This window comes from Aphis gossypii, chromosome 2 (assembly GCF_020184175.1).
Source record: "Aphis gossypii isolate Hap1 chromosome 2, ASM2018417v2, whole genome shotgun sequence".
NCBI classification, from domain to species: domain Eukaryota; kingdom Metazoa; phylum Arthropoda; class Insecta; order Hemiptera; family Aphididae; genus Aphis; species Aphis gossypii.
In genome coordinates this window covers 31,510,495-31,531,682 of record NC_065531.1, presented here as the reverse complement: position 1 = coordinate 31,531,682, position 21,188 = coordinate 31,510,495, and the positions used below count along the sequence as shown (strand labels likewise).

The 21,188-nt window shown below is 27.0% G+C and overlaps 1 long non-coding RNA gene across 1 annotated transcript; it reads right to left on the bottom strand.

Annotated features, from left to right (window-relative positions):
• Positions 1-338: 338 nt before the first annotated feature.
• Positions 339-13,083, bottom strand: LOC126550138 (uncharacterized). The gene is made up of 2 exons (XR_007604186.1): positions 11,849-13,083; positions 339-806 (listed from the first exon to the last, which is right to left on the bottom strand). It is a non-coding gene; the product is annotated as an uncharacterized LOC126550138 (long non-coding RNA).
• Positions 13,084-21,188: the final 8,105 nt, after the last annotated feature.

Here is a 21,188-nt window from a genome sequence, read left to right as displayed (position 1 = left end):
CTAAATATTTTTAAAACCGAAACAAGCGGAACGGTGTTTAGCTACACTCAGAACTTTAATGAATAAATCTATAAGGTAGTGAATATCGTAATAAATTGTCCTTCCTTATTTCCTTATTTCGTGAATATAATGCCATCCGTATGTACTATGTAGGTAGGTACTACAATACTACTACGAATTATGATTTTAAAAAATGCAATAAGTATTTTATATTCTTATTTCTACTCAACCACAAACTATTTTACTATGATTGTTTTAGAATAGTAAATGTTTATTGTGGTAAATAATATTATTACCATTTACCATAGGTACTACTGTGAATCAAAATAAGTCGATGCTTCAAAAAAAGAATTTAAAAAAATATGTATTACATCATATTAATCTTTAATAAATGATGAGCACAATAGATTTAATATGACATTACAAGGAACCACACATACTTACCTTCGTTATATTGTTCGATCACAGCTTTAAGCATGGTACCCTGGTAACTGGTAGTGCGGACTAAAAGTATAACCATGTCGATATGTGTGTAGAAACACTAGAAATCCACGTCCGTGTGTGGAAACACGAACATGTGTGTAGAAACAATCGCAAGTGTGTGCGGTGTTCCGATCTAAACACGTAGACGAGCCTATAGTAGCATAATGTTTGGCCCACGCAGTACGACGTCATCACACACAGTGGCACACGTACATTCACGGACTCATCCCAACAGCAAGTCCTCGTTGGACGATCGGAGGAAATGTATGGAACCCTAGTACAACTGACGACTTGCAATTATTGCTATACTGTGACCTGCAAACCTAGTAAAAGGAAAGCACTCTAGTATAAAAGAGAAGTTATATATGTGTAGTTACTAGTTATCAGTTATGCATATTGATAATTTTTCAACAACTTCACGTCATCGTTAGATAAGATTCTTTAGATTTTATTATTTTATTATTTAAATAAAAAAAAAATACAATTGCACATGACACAATATCATCGTAATATTTCATCTGCCGATAACCAATACTTGTTGAAGCTGCGCGGACTTCGAGGTTGGCAATAGTTAAAAGATAATTATAAAAAAAATAAAATGATATACAAGTATAGAATTAATAATTACAAATATTTATTGATAAAAAAAATTAAATCGTAATAAATTGATTAATGAAACATTTGTCAAACGTAAAAGGAATTACCTATCAATCAACTTGGCGTGGCGCTTAGATAAATAGTTATATTTTATTACTTATTAGTTATTACATTATATTAAGGACAACATCTTACTTTTCTCATTGTATCAACTGATTGAGTAACAGTAATCAGTATTGTAAATTGTAATACAACTTATTCTTGAATGTACATTGTACATACTATTACAATTTTTGAGTGTTAATGTATATAAAAGAAGTAAAAATGTGCAAAGAATTTTCATTATTATTCTCATAGAATTTTTTATTTTGGATTTTGAGCGGAGCAATAACGATGGATGTGTTGAATACTCGATAAATTGTTGATAAAATGCTTCGATTTTTAACTTTGAGAGTGGTGTTGAATAGTAAATTGTATTTAATTTGTATTTTAAAGAGGCTAGATATCAATATTAATAACTTTTAGTACTTTTTTTATAATCAAAGAAAACAAATAAAAAATTACAGAAAAACTAAAACAAATATTTATGTATAATATGGTACAATTTTAAAAATATTTTGATTTTTTTTACTTTATTTATGGGGATGCAAAATAGTTTAATTTTTTTTTTTTAAATGTTGATAAAAGATTATTTACTGGATCAAAATTCTTGAAAATTTAATACAAAATCCCATTGAAATGATTATTTATATAAAAATATTACAATTATATAGGCACAATTTTTTTTTTAATGTATTTGAAGTTTGAATTGTAACGAAATTCGACAAAATCGTAAACTAACTAGAAATACATAAACACTCTTCTTTTTATATCCAAGTTTTGAAAATTCTCTTAAAGGTTCCTCAAATTATCATTGAAATCTAATATATTGATATTCGTAATACTTATGAAAAATTAAAAAAAAATTTCAGAGGATTATATAAATGCAAATAACAGAGTTTATAAATAATTAAAATTATTAACCTTTGGTTTTATATATTAGTATAGATTTCATGGTAAACGATAAACATATAAACATTTACTTAACGAAAAGTGATTGTGCAAAATATTAGTAATGATAAGGTATATCTACTGTATCCTAAAATATTACATACATTATGTGACCTCAACCCTAAAATACATTAAATACTAAGAAGATAATTGATAATAGAAGATATTTGATAATCACTAGGTGTCTAGGTTGATAACTCATATAATTTTTATATACTATTTTATTTATCGTTGTTATAATATAGGTAGGTACCTAACCTTACCTATATGTGTTATGAAATTAAATATTTATATATTTAAAACAAATATAGTTAATGAAGTAATTAAAAAGTTAAATTAGTTTAAATTATTTATTTGTTTTAACTTTTTTAGATTTTACTATAAATTTTAAAATTATGAAAAAAACAATTTAATATAGGTAAGTACCAAGAGAAAAAAAAGTTTGCTGGTAAGTATATTTGGTGGAATAAGTTTATTGTTATTACGGCGCTATGTTTAGGAATAATAACATAATATTATTTACAACTAATAAGGTTAGGTTGATATCCGTGTAAATGTAGTATAATTACTTCCATGATAACTACTTTTATGTAAAATGATAAATATTTCTATTTCTCTAAAATATAGATTTTACGAGAGACTTTTAAGGAAAAAATAATTCTTCACCAAATAAACAATAGACAAGTACTATTTTGATGTACTATTTCACATAAACGTATAATAAAATATTAAAGAATACATAATTTATGAAAATGTTATAAATACAAACATAATTAATTATTATGTAATATTGAAGAAATTATCTTTGAATAATTCATTACAAATTAATAACATTTTCGTTTAAGTCTATTGGTAGAACAAATATATTATGTTTAACTTAATAAATTCCTCAAAAAAAATGTTAATATACAATTAGATATCGTTAATATGAAGAAATATCTTAAAAAGTGTAAGGTTATAAGATGAGAAATTGCATTAAACATAGTATAAATAATAAAAATCAAAACCATATTTAAATATTTATAGGTACACTACCTTAAGTTCTATAGATCTGGTGATACAACGTTTCTAGAAATTTTATGGTCTGAAATTCGTTATTATTTATAAACATTTTTATGCTTGTAAGTCGTTTCCAATACGGTTCGTTTATTTGTAGAAGTATAGTTAATGTGTAGTGTCCCTATAATTGAATGTCCTTGAATCTGTTATATATGTTGTAAAACATTTTATTGTTTATATTTAGTAAACAACAATCGCAACAACTTTAAAAATAATTTTACGATCACGGATTAAGTGCATGCCTTTAAGAGGTTTATTTAAGCTATAAAAGTATTCTTTATAATAATATAGTAGATATTGGAGAAAAATATCATAATAACTTCTACAGAAAAATAAGATGTATGTATTGCTTAAATAAACACTACCTCCAAATAAGGTAATATATAAATATATATATATAAAAAACAAATTATTTACATAATAAAATATCGGTTTTTGCTGTGTTATCAATCATTATTAGGTTTTTTTAGTATTATTTATTTTTTAGTAAAATTTCTACCAAAAATAATATCATGATTTTATTGTATAAAATAACTATTCCTGAAAGATAAATGTTTATTTGACCAAACGATAAAATATAATAATATAACATTATCTACAAAAATATCTAATACATTAATATTAACTTTGAGTATCTATGTAATATCATAAATAATGTTAGTTATATTTTTAAAAATTGTATTAAATATGCCTATTAAGTATATATCAAAATTAAAATAAAAAAATCAATAAATACTACTAATAGTGTATCTATACTTAAACAGTAAGTATAGTTTGTATTAGTTATGTATTTCTTGTACATTTGTGATTTTTGATAATAACACTCCAAAAATCACCGCAGATAATATCTAAAATATGATAAATTGATAATCTGACACTTTGAATTTAATAGATATTTCACATATTTTGTATTATGCCATAATGGTATATTGGTATAATATTATGTTATTAGGTATAAAATTATCAAGAATATCCTGGATTTCTGTGAATAAAAAAAATCAACAATCGCAATATAAATTAATAACGTTTTTACATTTACATAACATAATGTACAAAGTCGTATTATTATAAATGTGATTATTTTGTAAGCAATTCTAATAAGTCTACAAATGTATGTTCAATAAAAATGTATTAATAATTCGTTCATTGAATTATTTTTGATTTTGAATATGTTATAGTATAGTTTTTAATTATTTTTCTCTTCAATCATGTAATTTTATACTTTTTTTTCTTAGTTTTTATTTATTTTATTTCACACATATACTTACTGTGCGTCTGTGCATAATACCTACCTATTAGATATATTATATTTTACTTATCATATAAAATATGAAAAATAAATTTAAAAAAAACTGAGCATAGCAAAGATGATTAAAATTACAAAATGTCTTATGCGTATACAATGTTGATATTAAATAAAATAGTTTGAAAAAAAAATCGGTTTTATCCTGAAAATATCAGACAAATAAACAGAAATGTAAATAAACTTTAACTATATTGTTAACGCGTTTAAATTAAAGAAACCAAAATTAATGCAGTATAAAATAATTAAATAAGAATTATTTTTTTAAGCAGTATTATAAGTGTAAAAATATTATTATACCATTAGTACAAGTTACTGAACATGAATATTGAAACCAACTTAATAGTTAGTATATTTTTCTAAAATGTTAAAATAAAAAAAAAAAATGTTACATCTTTAAAACTATTTGAGAAAATGTAAAAATTCAAAATAATAATATATAAGTACATGCAATATTATAAAATGATTAACATGGAATCTGAATTATTAGATAAGTTTTGAGAGAAATATGCGAGAACCCCGAGGATATACATTAATTCTCACATAAATCTTGTTTTATTATTTTAACCGCATGAAATTAATAAAAAAAAAACTAAAAACCATAAAATTGTATTTGAATAATATTTATAATTTAATAAAAATAACTTTGGTAAATTTATGTGTTTTACATTTCTAAACTAACAATTTAAATTATTATATAACTATACAATGATTATTGATGAATGAATATAATACTTGGTATCTATTAAATCGTTTTATATTAGCTATTATATTATAAATAGACGGCTTATACAATGTTCATCTGATGTTAAAGCTTAAAAGGGATATATTTCAAAATCATAAAACGTTATGGTCACGATACATGCGTTTTTATTAAATGCCTACTCATAGATAGTCTGTAAAAGTAATTGTAATGAGCTTATTTGTATTATGATATACCTTCAAGTAATAAACGAGTTAAATATTATTATCAATGTGGTTATAAAACTATATATTTCCTCGAAACATCGAGAGATCAAACGCATGCAATTACTTGTCACAACAAATAGTTTACGCCAACTTTGGAAACTGTTGTATGTAAATCGCTCGGCGTGTGTTGAGAACATGATATAATGCATCAATAATAATACAAAGAACACGATGCGCCCCTGAGGTAAGTGTATTATATTCAATTAAAAGTGATAGATTACTGTGTGAACGACTGAACGGCATTATTTTATTCCATATGGCGTGACTACGTAACTGAACAATGTTTTATAGTTTTTCATCAATTATAATATTATTATATTAATATCGGAAAAGATTTAATATCTAATTGTATAGAAATGTTGTTTATGTCTTTTGTCGTCTATATCTTATAAATACTCATCTGTATTATTATTATATGAATTTGGAGTTGCGTGTGCAATGTAACTTATACCCAGCTCTAGCTCCTTTAAATATATTCATTATTTTAATCATATTCAAGATAAAATAAAATTGCATTTGTGCGTCAGTTCTATTAGGTAACATTGTCAGAGTAAAAAATAATGAAAGATGATATAATAAGTTGATTTCTTTATATTATGCGCATATTAAAATACAAGTGGTTATTCATTTGAAAATATTATACCTTTATATATTATTGTATTTTTTAATAAAATATGTAATTACAAAAAATATGTGTAATTTCATACTTGCTAAAGCTTAAACTAATTTATCTTATGGATTAATTTAGATTAATAATAGACAATATTATAAGAATGATATTATTAAGAAACTATTAATTATTTGGTATTATTATTATTTTTTTACATTAGAATATTATTGTTCATCTGTTAAAGACTTATAATATGTATTACATAATTTTATAGATGTTCAGTACTGTCTTAAACTTTGCTGACTACATAATATAACATATTGTGTGTATTATAATCAATCGTTTATATTCACGACTACGCACTATAGTGGTTTCGGAAACGATTCAGCATTTCAGCAAATCTTTAATAACCCTTAAAACCAGACAGCCAAGACACGATTCTACTCCCTAATCGTTTGTTATTAAAAAAATCTCAAAATTGTTTACGTTTATATGTGACTGCGCTAGAAAACAGAATGTAGTATCGTCTGCAATCGTGTGTATAGTGCGCGGAATTCAATATAATACGAATGAGGCAATAGACGATTTTTTTCCTTCTTATTCCATCGAAGAAGCGCGTCAGTCAAGCGCGGGTGAAAGTGTAATTGTATATACTGCATGTATGAAATGAAAAAAAAATGTGTATACACTTAAATATGCGTGTATTCTGATGCCTCCGGTGTATAATATAATAATCGAGAGGTCAAGGCTATGTAGGGGAACTACTCCGCCCAATGCATATTATTATAACCTTACGATGTAATAGTATAATTGCAGCCACCAAATAGCTATATAGCCATTGCAATGAATTTTGGGTATAGTGGACTTGCAGTAGTCTTTGAATAGGTTTAAAAACACTGTTTATGTGGCGCCATGGAAATAATGCACACTGCATAACCGCGATGGGCACTGTGTGGGAGCAAGCAAGGATGTCAATATAAAATAATATTATACTATATTTGTAATCGCTAAAAATCACGAAATCATTTGTGTTTTCGAAACCAACGATTTTATATTGAAATTTATCCAAACATTTTCATTTTTAATAACTTAGGATAAAACACAATATTGTAAGTAGTCTTAAATGTTGATATTGGTTACAACTCTGATTTAAAGTCTTTAATTTTTGATTAACTTTAAAAAAAAAAATACAGTTTTACGTTCTTTACTGTTGTCGTGTTTTATGTTTATTTTTTTTTTATACTTTTTTAAATTAAAGATATTTTTAATTTCTTATTCAAAAAGTATAATATATCGGAATACTTTGAGATACAAAGATTAAATTTTGAACGAGTACCTATAATATTGTCTGATAGTTTAAGTTAAAGTTATGAGCTTATAATTAATTAATTTATCATTTGAACTTTAATTTGTATTTGATATGAAGTACCAAATTCTCGAATTATACGCGTTACATAATAGTAAACCACTTTAAAAGTAATAACAATAAAAAAAATTGTTTGTAAAACTAAAATGTAGTTTTTTTAACGATTATAAAATGTGTAATAAAAAAATTTGTGTGTGTTATTCGATAAAAGAATCATAAAGAATTATGTATTGTATTTTTATAAATAAATTAAAACTAATAGTAAAAGTAACCTTTTAATGAAAAATGTATCAAAACCAACTTTTTTAAATATACTATGCTGCAGTTACGTACCGATGAGGAAGGGGAGGGAAGTTAGGGGTTTAACCCCTCCCCATAAATGAATTCTACGTATGCTCCTGCTATTGTGCTGTACTTTAAAACTATAATGATTAAATTGATGACAAAAAAGTTATAAAAGTATTCAAAATTAAATATAAAATGATTAAACCACATTTCAAACTTGTTAAGTAATAAAAACAACTTATTTTTATGATGTTCAACATGACATTAAAAATTATTTTTTATAAAATTAGGTATTTATGCCCATTTATTTTTATTCTATATGTAATTTAGAATTCAATTTTCAATGCGTCTTATTATAGGTTTTTAAATAAATGATTAAAATTATGTAGTTATTAGTTATTTTTGATTACTGATTAATGATTAGTTAACCTAACCTGTATTATTATTAGTATAGTTATTTATACGTCAATCGAGTATTGGCTATTTAAATATACAAAAATATAGTTGTAAACATGATATGCCAACAATTTAAAAAAATATATAAATATCAACTTTATAATATAATTGCATTAAAAAAATTATCTATATTTTAATTTACTTAAGTACGACTATGTATTGTAATTTTACAAATAATTGCCAATTTGTTTATTGAAATTTTAATTTGGAATCTCGAATTGTTGTTTTTCGAACTTTTCGTGATGCAACCAATATCTAATGTTAAGGTAAATGAAAAATAATAATTATAACAATCGTCCTTGACATTTCATTCTTATACCAGTAAAATAAAAAAATTAATTTATATTTATACTTCATAGACAAGTATTGGAGGCTGTGGAATTATAATAAGAAGAAGTCCTCTATAAATATAGTATAATTTGTTGATACTAATAATGATGATATCAGATATAGTTTAACACTATAAATAATACTTATCATAACATTTTAATTTATTAAATATTAAACAGTGCAAACAACAGTCATAATAATTGTGGCAATCAAATTTATGATTTTAATCGACCTAGTCACACGATTGAATATTGCAATTAATTTATTGGAGTGTATAACGATATTAATTAATTGATTTTTCATATTAATATTGTGGTCAACTGAAAATGAAGGTATTAATAAAGTATATATTCTATACTGATAGACCCAATAACATAAGTTCAATTCGCCCTTGGCCGATTTGCCTCATATTTTTGGCTAGTCGAGGCAATGAACACGTTCGTGAAAATCTATTGATCCGCATTGTTATTATTATTATCATAAACGGGATGTTCAGACACCCAATCATTATAATAATCGTTACAAGGTTACGGATATGCAATGCAAAATGCCATTTGAAAATGAATAATCGGTTTATAAAGAGAATAATGGGAAATAACATCATGTGCGGGCGTGCTGCATGTACCTATAGCTAGTACATAGATATTTTCTTCGCACGAGCGACAACAAATCCCCACGTATAATCGTTACCGTTCTGGCCTACGTATTAGGATTAAAAGTCACGAACTAACTGCTCAACTTGATAAAATTATTTTTAATTATTTTCTTCATCTTCCTATAAACACATATATTTTGTTTGATAAAGTTGTGAACTTACAGCCCGCATAGGAAAACACGAATTCATGGAGGACACATCGATTCTATATATTGTGTCAATTCCTTTGTAAGTGACTGCACAAGTGAAAGGATTAATGTGTATCAGGCATTAGCTTGAATAACATTTAAATCTTGATACATATTATATTCAACTATTAAATATCATGTATATACGATATTTTTACTCACTATATTTTGATTAGCAAAATATCTACTTAATATAATATTTTATATTTTTAACAAATTACACATTTTAAGAAAAAATTCTATGCATCCATTTTATGGTGTGTCCTGCAGAAATTTTCAATTGGAGAAGTGTATGTTATCTAATAAGTAATCATAATATATTTACGAAAGTTCTGGTGATAGGACCAAAAGACAGTATCCTTTTAACTCACGAAAAAAAAATGATTTCAAAAGTTCATTTTTATATTGATGGGGATAGCTTAAAATGAATAACAAAGTATTGTTATAGAAATAAAAAATTGATAAACAGTTTAAAGCACTGTTTAAAATATTATATAAATAAAACGGTACATCCAAGTTTGGTCCTAAGGACTAGGGTCTAGTCAGAGGTACTACACAAGTTGAGTCCGGGATTATTTTAAGGAAGTAACAAAGTATCTTAAGTAAATATACAATACAAACAAAAAATATTAAAAATGCTAACACTGAAGGACACTTGTTATTTTTCTAAATTCTCATAACGTGATATTAGCTATTTTAGAAATTAGTTTTTTGGTATTTTCCTATATGAAATATTCAAATATATGTAGTATGTCGGTGACAAATTATTATCTAAGAGAACATAACACATATCATTAGAATTAGTACTGATATAGCTCTAATGTCATATTGATACATATATATATAACAAATAAAACATTTTAACTTGATATTTATTTTTTATGCAAATAGCTAATAGGTCACATTCATTACTTGTGCCTCACAAGTCACAACAGTACTATGAAATTGTGTTAACAATAACGTACATATGATGAGTTAGTTTTTTTTCATATAATCGTATTGAATACTGATAAATAATATTACACAAATTAATAAAGAACAAGACAAGTATAATATTTTAAAGTATAGTTAGTAGGTTTTATTTTTTAAGATGGTAGGTAATAGACATTAATAATTATAAATATTATTTTACAATAACATTGCAATTGCATGAATGATGGACGCATACAGCACTTTTATATTGAGCAGAATTATTATCTTCTTTAAAACACCATTCTTTTTTCCTAATTGATTTAAAATTCGTATTTAATTATTGTAAATATAGTTCTTTTTTACTAATTGCTAATTACATAGGTAACTAATATTAATAGCGTATTATAAATATGTACAAAATTTCAAGGCTGATACAATATACAGCTTGGTACATTTACCTACATATAGTACATAATATTATATACTCGGTATTTTGTGTTTTATATAAAAATAAAGTAACATCCTATAGTGTGTTGCAGAAATATTATATGATTAAAAAATAATACGTACAATTAGGCAAAAAACTAAACAAGGTTATTAATCATAACATTATATTAGTTAGGATCGCGATTCGTTAAATATTTTTTATGATAAAAAATAATACTTCCTTATTTTGCACACATATTTATAATTAGGAAAAGAATAATAATAAATAAATGTGGAGAATACATTAACGCATTTATTGTATTTATGTTTTCATCATATGTTTTTTTTTCGTAAAACTAAAAATATCAACACGCAACTCAGGTATTATAATTTATAATAGGGTTTAAAATCGATTGTAAACTGATATAGGTAATTGAATAAGGTTTATGTAAGTATAATAGTAAGCTATATAATAATTCGATTTTGTAAAATGTTTGAACTAATAGAACCTATTATCTGCCTAATGCTTATGCCAGTGGGCCACTGCATTCACATAAACTGTTTTAGAGGCGAAAGGAGCACCAAATAATACCTATAATACCTTTGTCCTATATATTATATAGCATTATGGTGATTAAAATTCATCGTCACCTCTCTGTCTCGTGAGAATTATTAAACGATTTAAACGTTTGTACACACAGTACCGATATAAGCATGTATACCTGGAGCTATATTATGTAAAATGGATTTTTTTTACACATTTCACATTTATTGGGTATTACCATAACGGAGAAGTACTGGTTTGTATGAGAGATTTTCGATTCTGAAAATAAACTTTTAAGGGCAGTTTTATAATCATAATAAAATTAAATTTAGCACCTATCATGTATGTGGTTAAGACTATTGTAAGTTTATTTTGATCTCTTTGGTTAGTAAATAAATCAAAAAATTTAATTAAAGCGATTAAATTTGACGTGTAGGTAGTAGGTCGTAGGTAGGCGTATACAATTTAAAATAAAAATCATGTTTTCATTTCATAAGCTTATAATGTTTGTCGTTTACTCAATAAGATTAATACCCAATAGAAATCAGTCAGACATTACACTGTATCACTGTAAGAGAAAAATTAAGATTTGATAATACGACATATCACTTTTACCTTTTAAATCGTCTAAGCAAAAACAGATTTTCAAATATCGTAGCTGCGTGGTGCAAGTTATCGAAATTGTTTTTCCTGCACCCACAATTTACAGTCACCGACTGCTGAGCCTGTCAGCCTGCGTATACGCGGTATCACTGATATCAGTCGTCGTCGGTCCAACCAACAATAATCTTTCCGCCCGACTCGCATAATATACATTCTATCGGCGCCGATCGAAAATCCTCGTGTGTACCTATGAGATGAAAACTGTTTACCGATCATACCGCGGTATAAAATCGTATGCGTTTAACGATATCGTAGCCAGGATCGGCGTTCGGCTCGTGTCCTGGTATCGGACGCCAAGGTAAACGCTGGACACGCAACGCATAGCGACTCGGCGTGAGATTTGAAAGCGGCGACCGGTGCTTCATGGTCCCCTGGTGGCCAATAGACAACCTAACGGAGCGAGTGCACACCGGCGGCGGCGAGTTATCTATTCTCGCGCTCGGCGGCGGCCCTTGCTTCCGCGTTGGGCGATTGTCGAGCGCATCGTCGACCGGAAAACACGCGTCTTGACCGGCGTCGAGGCCAAACCGGACCGTACTCGTAACAGGGCCTCATCGGCCGGCTCCGGATTTTCGAAAGTTTCGGCCGCCCGACGGGCCGGAATAGCCGGCCGTCAACAATGCGGTGCAATAACAATGCAATAGCGACATATTACTATTATTATTACTATTATTATAATGTACGTACTACAATAGTAACGATACGCTGTAAACATTAACGACTGATTGTTTATTACCACCGGCGGCGGCCGCACGTAACGTGAAAAACGTGATTTTTGGATTTTTACAGGTGTACGCGAACGTCGTGCGTGGGACGACGATGAGATAATATTATTTTAGCAATATATTGTTATTGTTTATACAAAAATAAATACAGCGACGGTGAAAAAAAAACTCTCTTTGCTCGTTCACCGAGGTACCGTACAACCGGCTTTGAACTAATTCGATAACAGGATTGCAGCAAGCAGTAGCGTTCGTGCCCGCTCGCCGGTCGACGTCCGTAAAATAGACTATACTAGACACGAGTCTAGACGCGTCACAATACAACGACCACGGTTCTTCGTATAATATTATAAATTGCCTAATATAATGGCCCGGTAACATTGCCGTCAACACTAATATTATATTTTATAATTAATTAATTATTATAAATAGACAAGAATTATAATATTAGAGCTTAGGGTGACTACTAACTACAATTAAAAGTTTTTTAAAGTTATTTTAACCAACTATATTATAATAATATTATCGTGCTGTTATAAGACTCTTTAAGAATGTCAAATATATTTATAGACGCTTCGCAGTCAATATTAATAACGAATCTGATTTTAAAATATTTAAAACACCTAATATATTTTAGGCTGTTTCAATGTATATGATATTATTAATTGTCATGTATCGCCGATAATCAAAACCTTATAGCATTTTTTATTTACTCAACAGTTGTCTTGGACCTTTTTTTAAAAGTGTGTAGACGTGTTGTAGTGGTCAGCGATATCATGATATTCATTACAACGAAATCATAATTAATAATACAAACGTGTAAAGTTAGTAACATTAAATAATTAAAATTTCAAATTTTTAAATCGAATACTCTCTTTCCAAATGCCAACCTATTGCTGGTTGTATAATATTTTAAATTAGGCATCACTGTTCCCACGTCTGTCGAATTAATAATTATTACTCATTATACACGCTAATAAACGATATCAAAGTCGTGTAGGGGACTTAAAAGCATCTCAACATTTTTCACAAGGATTACATTTAAAATATGATGTATAATATTATTTTAGAGTAGTTGTAATATTTTTCACCTATAATATGTTGTATAAAATAGTACATATTATACAGGTAGTTAACGATATTAAATATTATTTTTTTCATGCTTAATCATGAATTATTTCTCATTTACTTGTATATTATTAAAAACAAAATAAGTTTTCTAATTATTATACCATTTTATATTTTCTCTTTTATGCGAGAGAGTTATTTTACATACATAATTTAAAATATTTTCATCTAAAATTATTTTAGTACCATGCTCAAAGTTGGCGACAGTGAAACATTTTAAGTCTAAGGGTACATTTTATTAATAATTTTCTTTATATTTAAAATATGAAATACAAATTACTATAGTAATAAATTAATAAAATATATTACCTTTTACTCCAGTTATCTATATTCTCATATAGTTTAAATGGATAACTAAAAGTTATCTTTAACATTTACATGTAAGTATGTAACTAACTAAAGAGTTTTGAATCACAATAAAATAATACACTATAATATGCCTTTATATATTCCAGGTGATACATTTTATGTTAAATACTCGTTATTTCAATTATTATAATATGTATTAACATAGTGTACAATAATGTGTTTTTAACATAAATCTAAGTCATTAGAAAATATTTTACTATATAAAAAAATATTTTTTTTTATGATTTTTAAAGATGTTTAATGACAACAAGTATTTTTACTTATAAAATTTAAATACTTATGACTTATAAGTTATTATCAGTTTTTAACTATTAAACTACTTGTCCGAAATTTAATTTTGATAAATCGAAGTACTCAAATTAATATTCTGCTTTGAAATATGAAACAATTAAAAATGTATGCTGTCATATTCAAAAGAGTACTAAACTTAAAAGTTATAACGATAAAAACAGTAAAAAATATATTTTTTTTTTACCAACTTAAAATTATCTAAAAGAAATACTTTTAAAAACGTTAGTGATTTCTTAAATAAGTGTCTCACTGAATCATCCCGCATGTATTATAATAAACCTAATATAATATACTACAATACTATAATATATTATTGTGAGTTTTGTTGTATAGGTATTATTTTAGAAGACGCCTCTATATTTATACTAAAATTAATACTAATAATCAATTATAATTATTATTAACTTTTAAATGTATAAGTATTATACAATATAATTTATAATACTATGTATGATATATCGATTTATCATAAAATATTATAAATTTATAAATTATAATAGGTAATTACTAATATTTTATTATATTACTAATTATGAATTATGATGACATGGTATATTTTATAAAGTTATATCCATACGTTTTATCACGCATGCGCAATAAATAAATGTAAAGTAATTATTATTGTAGATTATTTGTAAATTAAAGAATAATAGTTAGGTATTTATATTTTATGAAATGTATGATTAAATTTAATTTAAATACCTATTAGTTCTTACAAAATTATTTATAAACAGGTCTAGGTTGGATTCTTTCCATTTAAATAGTAATAAATAAATTTACTTTTACTGTATGATATGTATAATATGTATAATAGCTACATAATATCAACGCTGAACTCAAAATAAAATGTCTACGCAATAAGTCACTTTCCACAAAGGACGTTTACATTGACCTCTTGTAGAGATTAAATGAATAGTAATATCGCAAAAACATTTCTCAGATATGTATTAATCTGTAAATACTATAATTTGCATAAATATTTCAATTTATTAAAAACAAATTTAAATCAAATCTATATAGTATAATTTGTGTTTACATTACGCATTTACACCTACAATACGACTAATTTTGTATCTCATCCAACAACGGAATCCATAACACTATTTTCTTTACTACATATGATGACATGAGGAATTCTGGGTCTTATTCTCCTCAAATTTACTACACAAATACACAATTTTTTCCCAATAATGTGATGAATATAAATATAATATATAATTGACGAAATAAATGATGATTTGTTATATATTATCTTAGGGCCGTTACACACGAACGATATTTTATCGAATGATACTATAGTTGGCAGAAATACTCGTATATGGACTATAAACCTACCTATGTAACGATAAGGATGATATCAAGACATTTGTATACATTTCTTGCAGGTTTATATTGTCTTGATAAAAGGTATTGAAGCAGAAATCCAAGCAATCATGGATCGATTTTATACATACATATACATATATTATATACATACGTACATATACGGACAGTACGTAAATTTTCCTTTTTCAAACATACAATCATAGTTGTTTTAACTCAAATTGATTGCTTACAGCAATCGATATGAACCAAAAATAGGAATAAACTTGTAACATCTGTATTTTACTAATACGTCATCATGAAATTAATAATCATATGTAAAATATACCGTCGTTTATGCCAGTATATTATTAATGACACATACTAAATTTTGCATAAACATGACCGATATTTTATTTTTATAAATCATAATTACGCTGTAACTAAACTTAATTATTCCTATGCAATCAGATTTTAAAACTATCGACAGTAATACTTATAAGTCTAATTTACGATAATTCATTTATTGACATTCGAAATTTAGCATAAGGTTTTTCGATTAGTATATTATTATATACAGTTTTTATTTTATTATTGAAAATAATTTAAAATTTGTACTACATTAAAAATGTTGACTATTGAAATTAGTACCTACATTTAAATTGTTTATAGGATATAGCGTCTTTAAAATATAACCTTCGTCCTTCACCCTCACTCTGAGGTCACCCACCGATATGTACTTGGTGCAGTGGTGCGAGACTTGGTCTGAAGGTTCTTCTTTTAATACCATATCCTATAAATAATTTAAATCCTTAGTAACATTAATATTAAATATTTTTAATATGTTTATTTTATGTATATTTAATCAATTATTAATAGTAATAGGTAGTAATATATACCTACTTGTGAAATCTCAAACCTGAGTAAAATTTAAAACGTATTATCACTTAATTTAGCCTATAGGTATACTACACAGTTGGTATTTATCCATGTGTAATAAATTTAAAAGTGCTCACAACTTCAAAATTTAAATACTACGCTAGCATAACTATGTATTAATATACCTACTAACTTTTAAATTTGACAATAACTAATAAATACGTTCACACTGATGATATTTAAAATAACCGAGAAAAATATTCTTATGAACGTAGGGTTTACCACGCAAAGACGGAGACAGCTTACGACGTCCTCTTAAGATTCTACATATTATATATTTATATTATTACTTATTAGTGGCCTTGTGGAATTAATCGTGTGTTCTCCGGACTCACTGCCTCAGTGTCAGTGTGGCTCGTTATCACCACAAGGGGGTTACGCCGTTTACTCGAAAACGTTGCAAAATATGAAGTCTGTAATTCAACCGCGAGAAATGATCGTTGACGTCGAAACGACGATTAAGCATTATAATCATTAATCATTAATTACACGGCATGATGTACGTGTGTATAATAATATACATAACACTGCAATTTGAGGACTAATTGAGGTGACGCCCGGTGACCAATGCCCATAAATAATACGAAAACGTGCCCGGCGGGAACGTCTGCGTCGCGCAAGTCGTGTTGGTTCAAAATAAAAACAGTTTAAAAACGATGAAAAATCATGGCACACATACGTCATAACACTGTTTAGCAAATAATAAACAATAAATTTTGTTGGTGTATATTATTATTATTGTGACGTATTCCAATGCAGAAAATAAACATTTATACTGAAAAAAAAAATACAGTCGATAATTCGTAGGAGGATCCTTAAACGGTAATTATGGTATTGTGTAAAATGATTATGTATTTATGCGTAACCGAGCAATAATAATTATGTACCGAGTTTAGAGGCGTCGCAGCGATACAAAATATGAGACAGACGGTTACGCGGTCGGCTTAACGAAAAAATCCGACCGAGAGCGAGAGCGAAGTCAAAAGGAATTGGGGAGCGAACTCGACGTCAAAATATCAGGAACGTATGTGACGCGTTCTGTCGGGCCGGCTTGTCACGCGCCTGGTCCGAAAAAAAATGTCACATCAGACAATTTCATGCGATACTCGACGTTTGTCGAACAGGGTCCCATGCACGAACCTAGTGGGAAACCCTCGATGCGCGTGAGACGTGAAAATTTCCACATAATAAGCCCGTCGCTTACCAGGGGCCCAGCCGGCAGCGACCTCGGTGTGTCGTACTGGCAGGTTGTAGCCAAAGCCGTGCGCCGACGCACATGACGTTGTGTACGATGCATATAACATATTATGCGTAGATGGTCTCCCCTCTACACCTCCTATCATCACCGAACGTAGTTGGGATTTTCGAATGCTCAAACAGTGTTTGGGTATATTTTAAAAAAATTCAACATTCATAAGGACGTATTTAACGACTATTACCACTACACATTGCTTTTTTAATAGATTTTCACAAGAATGCTTACTCCGTTTCCATCACAAGCTCAGATTTAATTATTTTTTATATGTTCTATTGGCAGCGTTTGTTAATATACCGCATGCGTAATATGTTTTGTAAGTGCATAACCATTCGATGTGTCCATATTTTCGTTGGCGGATAAAACGGTGTTCGATTGAATTAATTAATGCCTAGTCTTTTCCGCGTTCTGACGTAATTATTTTGTTTATAATTCCCATAGTATAAGATATTTTATAATAAAACTGTATACTACGAGTAGTGTTATACGAGTAAATGAACTATTCTCGTTCAACTAATAAAATCTACATCGGTATACCGTGAATTTTTATTATATGATAATCGTATGTTATATAGCTTCCAGTTTCGTCTAAAGAGCCTAGATAATATTTATATATTATTTAAGCTCACTAGTTTCGTCTATATATGACTATATGAGGTGTATTCTCAACGTGACAGCATTGCACTACGTATGGAAACGTGTAATAAAAAGATACGGCCAATAGATATAGATACGCAATGTTGGGATTTTGATGAAATTTCGTTTTATTTTCCAGTATTTTAACACTCCACTCCATTAATAAAAAATGTGTTATAGGTATGGCTAAATATAATATAATATATATATATGAACTTATACATAATGTGTCTATAATATGTTATATCGTATGTATTGCTTATATGCGATTACTAATAATAAATCGAAATCAATGTATAACTGCAACTTGCGTACCTACATTGTAAGAATGGGTTAACGGATCAAAAACTAAAATCCTTTGTGAAAATGTATTTTTATAAAATGCCACACTCTTCTTGTATAGTTGTATCTATCATTAATATTAATTTTGTTAACGTTATTACAAGCACAATTCATCAGAAAAATGTTCATGTGTGTTACTGAATGAACAATTTAGCATTCCACGTATTTTAATTTTTAATAACTATCATTGATTTTATGGATTTAACATATTACACTATTTTACTGAATGTATAACTAAGTTTAATAAATGATAGCAACACTATAATAGTGGCAATACGTTTTGACTTAAATTTATACATTTTAAATATAGTTTGTTATTGGTTTTAGAATATATTAACGCAAAATAAATACTATATTTCTCAACAATAATTTTCAAGTTTTAATCTTTTAATTGTAGAAAACGTTCTGTATTGAATATACACAGTTATTCATAAATACCCTCAATTGTTTAATAGTTTTGTTATTATAATTGCACATTCGAACTTTATACTTAGGTATATATGCACATATAGATCTATGTATAATTTATATACCTAAGTAATACCTATGTACTATTTTCATCGTGAATAACCAACATAGTACAGAAAGGTTAACATTTAAAAATGTTCAAAGTGAAAGTCGTTTAAAGTATTCGATCTTATCTAGTTTGAATTCCCATTAGGTTAAAGTTAAAGTACACGATAAAGGCCTAAATAAAATATTATGTCAAATAAAAATAAAAATAATACAAAGAATATTTAATTTCTGATAAATTATTTCTATCTAGTCCCATATAGACAATAATTGATTTAAAAATAAGATTTGAAATGTATTCACAGTGTACTGCAATATACTTATATAATATTATGTATAATTTTATATTTATATTAAATTTATTTGATTTTGTAACAAAAACATAAATTATACAATTATACTGTAATAATAATTAGATCTTGTCTATGATATCAGTATCATATAGTCATGCGTGTCTATATAATAAAATATTGTCACCGAATGTTCTAATTATTTCCAGTTGTGTATATGTATATTGTACATGTATTGTAAATGTTTTATTGTATTTTTAATAAAATAATGATAAGCCGGAACACTTCACGATATATTGACTATAGGTTAATAAATATACAGAAAGATTTGTACCTATCTACAACAGATTTTTATATTTAATTGATTGTTTACAGAAAATAATTTGCAGTTGAAATCTGTTGTTGGTTTCAAAATGCAAAAAATATGATGAAAAACTATTTATTTTTATTTTCACTAACTTTCTGGGAAAATTGTTAATAATATGAATGTGATTTATTAATATCTAATATATTATAATTATTAAATAATCTTATAATCAAAAATAGGTAAGTATGTGAACAAAACAAATTATATAAATAATATTTAGAATTATTATTATTTATTATTTAATTTTTTTTAAATTTATTTCTTTTTTCGAGAACTATTAAATTGTATTGTACAATATGTAATGTATATATTTTATATTCTATGATTCACTATTTCTCAAGAAATTAATTTTAGTACCTAATATTCGTGTATTTTATTTAGTAGGTCCAGGTACCTACAACCTAATATTTATCTAGAGTAATAATTGCAGTTATATAACGAGTACAAGCTATAATTTTGCACATTCTTACACTAGTTTTCGATTGATGTTTTCGTAACATAAACATATTATATTATACCGAAGTCAATAAATTGTGTTCAATATGTGATATTATCGATGAAAATAAAAATATAAAATAACATTCTAAATCGTGACTTTTCCGTTTTCAAAATAAAAAAACAATGAAGTCGCGCGTATACGGCGAGTATAGTACTATTATGTTTTATACGACGGAGAATTTTTAAAAATCCGTAATAGTCGTAAATACAACAAGAACTCGTTATGCACTAACTGTGAACATACTACTCTTTGTGTAATGTATATTATATATAAAACTTATATTAATTGGACATTCCGTGTGATAATGAAACTAATAAACTATAGTGAAGACAAGAGCGTATGTATATTATATATAAAACAGATACAAATCTTTTACTATTATAATGCAGTACAATTTGCATTATCATATTCGTAACGCGTGAACGCGGTAACCACGGGCCACGGCTTCTATGCGACTTGTGAAGTGATATAGAAGCAGGGGGGGGAGCTTCCTATACTATGTATGCATATGATTATTGTTATTAAAATAATAATAAATCACACACGACTGCGTTTAAGAACACGCGGCACTTTTAAATCTTGCGTCATCAGCGATGACGACTATTATACAGATCCCGCTAAACTGAACGCAGGAGAACG